The following is a 6000-nucleotide window of genomic DNA, read 5'->3' as shown; positions in this document are numbered from 1 at the left end:
TTATGCATTACCTAATAAACCTAAAAACTAAAATACAATTAAAAAAAGTACTTAAACTTTAACAAAATCTAACAAATAAACATATATCATTATACCATCTAATCTAGCAATAAGGATTGAACTAACTGTCTCTTCAGTTTGTCTACACATCTTGTTCTGATGCTTTGTAGCTACTTTACAAATTATTTTAAGCTCAATCTAAAAAATAATATGTTTTTAAACCAAAAAAAATATCAATAATGTAAAATATACCACCTAACACATTATAATCATCAATAATTTATCAGACAAACAGTGCTTATACACAAGCAACACTTTTTTCAAAAACTGACAGTCTCAGCTAACTTACTAAGTGTAAACCAAAATGCCTAAAACTGCTTTGAAATTTTAAACAATTAAGTTGCAATAAAATATGTTGTTGTAACAACCAAAGTGCATAGTACAGGGTTGCCACAGATCAAGCTGAGAAAAATTTCCTGACATTTTCCTAACTTTTTAATAAAAATTTCCTGACTCTTCTAAATCAAACTCTAATTTTAACTTATTCTAAAATACATAATCTGACACTTAAAACTATATAAAGCTTTCAATCTAATTTTAATACAGGTTAAACAGTTTTTTTTGCTGAATTCAATCATCAAACTTCCATTACATTACTTGAACCATCTGTGTATGATTGATGTATTTTTAATAAACAGCTTTATCAGCAAACTACTTGTATTATTACCTTATAAACACAGCTTGTCTGAAAAAAGACACAATTTTTTAAAATTTCCTAACATAAATGTATCTAATACATGAAACAACATATAAGGAATTTTTACAATTAAAACCTTAAATTAATAACGATCTTTCACAACTAAAACCTTAAAAAAATAACAAACCTTTACAAATAAATGCTTAAAACAATAAAGAACTTAATCAAACACTGTTTTTTTAATCATATGTACTGAAATTAATTTTCTCTGTTTTTTTATTAGCACTTCAATGTCTTCATCTAATAAAGTATTATATGTATATACTAATTTATATTATTATTATATGTAATTAAATAATAATAAAATTTAAATTATTATATGTAAATGTATATACCTCTTTTATAACTTGTTTTACAAATTTTACAACTTTGGAAAAGTTATAAAGAGCTAAAGTATACACATCAACTTGTTAAATAAAATATAAACTAACTGCTTAATTATAAAGTACTCAATTATTTACTTTTCCTGAGCGTGTGGCAACCCTGATGGTAAAAAATAATTTTCAAGAAAATAAATATTTCAAGCAGTAAAAACCAACCCTAAAATTTAGGTAATATATCTTATCAAGCCTGAGTTTTTCAAAAAAATTTAACAAGCTGAGTCAACCCAAAATTTTCAAAAAATAAAACTAGCTTGACATACCTTGACCTTGAGTGTGTGGTAACCAGTAATTTTACCAGTAATCAAATTTTACTTAAACTGTATGTACTATATTTTGAGAATATTATACAAGTATAACATAAAATAAATTAGTTATATAACCAATAATTAGCTTGTAAAGAATAACTGAAGAAAATAAGTAATTGAAAAGTAAAGTTAAAAAAAGAAAAAAAAAATTAGCAAAAACAGTCATGACAAATTAATAAAAGCATTAATTTTGTGATAAAAATACTTCAAAAATAATTTTTTAAAAGCTGACATAAGATTTTTCAAACAACACAAAATACATTTCTTGAAAATTTAAGGTATTTATCATTAAAAACATGGAACGAAATAAAACTTTTAGTAATTTTTATAATTTTTTGTTGTTTTAATTTTCTCCTCCCATAAAAAAACTATAGTACTATTGAACTTTAGCTATGTTTCAAAAATTTGTTTGTAAATTAATATCTGTTTAGAGCAACTTGTAGCATAGTTAAAGCACTATAAAATAAAGTTGTAAAAAATAAGTTACCTCCTCCCTATGCCCTTACATGATAATTCAATTTACAGCAATTCAAATTTAAAATATATTAAGATTCAAAAATAAAAAATCACTAGATAAAAATGATTATTATGTTTAAAATATTGAATATATTTGCTAAAAATATCAATTATTATAATTAACAAACAATAATTCAGGTGTTACTCAAATATTTTTCAAAGAATTTGAAAAGAGGTCTGATGGCGTAGGGGTCCCAAAGAAAGCTTTAAAAACTCTCTGAGTTGAACATTTAGAGATTGAAAACCAGTAGTTGACACGTATACAAAAAAAAAAGCATCTCATGACGTCTAAAACTTCAAAAATTTTATTGTCAGAATTTTTAAGGACTAATATTTAAAAACTGTAAAATATTAACTAACTTATTTAACTTTTTTCTGATTTTTTTTTGTTATAATAATTTATTACAAACAAACAAACAAACAAATTATTTAAGTCTCTAAATTTAAATAAGTAAGCTTTAAACCACAGTAATAAACTAGCTATATTAATTTGTTAATTTGTAAACCTACAAACTTAAATAACTTTTAACAAACTCAGGGTTGCCACTTGTTTTTTCCAAATTTTTTCCAGGTTTTCCAAATTTCTTCCAGGTTTTTTAAAGTACACATTTTTGGGTCTATTTTTAGTTTTAAGTTAATTTAAGAAACTGTGTTAATTAGTATAAAAATATTGAAATGATAATGTAAAGTTACTTTAAATGTGTTTTTTAATAAAAAAAAATTTAATGATGACAAAAAATCTTAATTATATGATAGATTTTTGTATCAAATTAAAATTTTAATACTGAAAATATTAAAATTATTAAGAATTCCAGGTTTTTCCAGGTTTTTTTCAAAATTTCTCAAATTCCAGGTTTTTCCAGGTTATTTTTGCCTAATTGTCAAATTTTAGGTATTTCCAGGTTTCCAGGTAAAGTGGCAACCCTGCAAACTGTAAGTAATACCTAGTCTTTTAATTTTCCTATTGTTTTAAGTAAAAATTTTGATAAAAGGTATCACAAATTATACAATATTCTTCCTTTATTGTACCAACATATGTTTCTGTGTGTTAACGAATCAACACACTTCAACTGGGTTCTGCAAAAAAATAAATACTGTAATTTAAGAAGAGAAGCTAAAGTAGGTGTATACATGTGTTCATTAGAATTAAATAAAATAATCTTACATATTTTTAGAGGTTAATAGTTAATAATAGGTAAAATATTTAGTGTTAAATCTGACTGTTATAAAACTGTATAATATATGTAATTAAATAAGTCCTAATTAAGTAAAGTAAACTAAAATACTCAACAACACAACAAAGCATAATATAAACAAACCACTTACTTTAATGAAAAGAATAACTAATTCAAGAACAAAGTACATCCATTAATTACGTCACAATATATATGAACATTAAGACAGCTATTTAACTTGTATTGTAAAGTTATTTAATTTAGTCTTTATGTTTGGGAAAAAAGTAAAGCACTTTAATATAAAAAAAGGAGCATGTAATCTATTTTGAAAAAAATGAAACAACAACGACCAATTAATGAATCAATAAATTTTAACAACGGTAAAGATAATAAAAGTCTTAGGAACTTGATATAACGTATGTTTTATAAATTAAATGTTTGTAATGATTAAATGTAAAATATAATAAAATCAAAGTTAGATACAATTAGGAAGCAGGTTTAGTTTAAATTTAAAAATTGAAAAATGTAAAAATTTAAGAAAACAAAGAACAAAAAAAAAACTTGTTATTAAGCTTACAAAGCACTGACCTATAATTAAGTTACAGCAACATACATAAAATCACAATAACATACAAGAAATACTAAATAAACTAACTTTACAATACAAATTAAATAGCTGTCTTAATGTTCATATATATTGTGACGTAAATATTGGCTGTATTTTGTTCAATCATTGGCAACAGTAAATTAAATTTGAATTAGTTATTCTTTCCATTAAAGTAAGTTGTTTGTTTATATTATGATTTGTTGTGTTATTGAGTATTTTAGTTTACTTTACTTAATTTAGACTTAATAATTACAAATATTATATAGTTTTACAATATTGGATTTAACACTAAGTATTTTACCTACTATTAATAGGGTTGCCACTTGTTTTTTCAAATTTTTTTCCAGGTTTTCCAAATTTCTCTCAGATTTTTAAAAGTACACATTTTTGGGTCTAGTTATAGTTTAGAGTTAAGTTATATTTAAGAAACTGTGTTAGATAGTATAAAAACATTGAAAAGATACTGTTAAGTTACTTTAAATGTGTCTTTTAATCAAAAATTTTTGATGATGACAAAAAATCTTAATTACATGATAGATTTTTTGTGTCAAATCTAAATTTTACTACTGAAAATGTTAAAATTTTTAAAAATTCCAGGTTTTTTCAGATTTTTTTCAAAATTTCTCAAATTCAAGTTTTTTCCAGGTTATTTTTGCCTAAATTGTCAAAATCCAGGTTTTCAGGTAAAGTGGCAACCCTGTATTAACCTCTAAAAATATGTAGAAATTATTTTATTTTAAATTTAATGAACACATGTATACACCTACTTTAGCTTCTAATTTTTCATTACAGTATTTTTTTTTCATAACCCAGTTGAAGTGTGTTGAGTCGTTAACACACAGAAACATATGTTGGTACAATAAAAGAAGACTACTGTATAATTTGTTTTTATTTATATTCCAGTGAACTTGTTTCACTAGGATCTTTTGTTAGCAAACACTTAAATCTATATTTTGAACAGAAAAAAGGTATCAAAGTTTGAGGTTTTAATATGTTTTTTAAAGAAGACAAAAGTTAAATAAGATGAAATTATCACTTCACTAAAACTCTACCTCATCCTAACATTTCTAAAAATATCATTTTTAAGTGTGTACAATTTAGTTTTTATAAAATTAAATTATTTTTTAATGGTAATTTTAGATTGATATTAATATTATTTTTTGTTCGTATTTTTCTTATTTCCTATTTAAAAAAATTTCTAAAATAGGGTTGGCAAATGTTTTAGGCAAGTTTTCTCCAGGTTTTCAAAATTCTTTTAAGCTTTTAAAATTACACGTTTTTGGGCCTATCTTTAGTTTAGAATTAAATTTAAGGTAAAAAACTGTGAAAAGTAGAATAACAACATTTAAAAATATTGTAAAGCTTCCTTAAATGTGTTTTTTAATAAAAATATATTTGGTAATTACCTAGAATGATGTTGCAACAAAATCAAGCTGAAATTATATTATATTCAATGCCTTTTTTATGCATAACTTTTGGCTAAAATTTTATATTCTATAAATTAAATTAAGGCCATATGGGGGTCCTACATTTTTTTTACAAAATTTAACTTTGGTTTTTATATGAAAGCTTTAAATATAAACTACAAGCCTGTTTTTATAGAATTCAAAAATATCATTTAACTTTTGAGATACTTTATTTTTTGGAAAAAGTTTCCAATACAAACGTATGGATGGACCACAATTTTTTTGGGTCAATTTTCTCGGAAATTTAAAAATTCACTAAAAATCTATCTCCTCCTTCATTTTTCAAGCAATACTCTTCAAATTTTCAAGAAATGTTCCTTATGTTAAAAAAAACGACATTTTAGAATTCTAATAATGTAAAAAATAAAAATTTTATCACAAAAATTAAAAAAAAAAGTGTTTTTTGTTTCAAAAAAAAATATTTTTAAATTTTTTTTTTCAAATTCCAAAGTTACGTTTTTGTTATTGTATAAAGATTAGACTGTGAAATTTTAAAGAAGATTGCTTGAAAAATGTAGGAGGAGATAGATTTTAAATAAAATAGTCTTTTTTTGCTGTTTTAGTTTTCCCTTTATGTATGGAACCTATAATGTGGCCTGACTTTGACTAGTCATATCTCAAAAAATACTTTGAATTTTTTAAAACAATAAAAAGCATCTTCAAGCTTAGAAAAAACTCTTTTAAACAAGATCAATTCATAAAAAACATGGCTTACCCCCCCCCCCTATGGCCTTAAACTTAGTTATCATAAACTAATACAATTTATATATTTAATAGCTTTTATTTTACAA

The sequence above is a fragment of the Thalia democratica genome, chromosome 5 (assembly GCF_965202585.1).
Source record: "Thalia democratica chromosome 5, ktThaDemo2.hap1.1, whole genome shotgun sequence".
NCBI lineage: Eukaryota > Metazoa > Chordata > Thaliacea > Salpida > Salpidae > Thalia > Thalia democratica.
The sequence above is the reverse complement of the archived record's forward strand: the minus strand, read 5'-3'. Positions refer to the sequence as shown.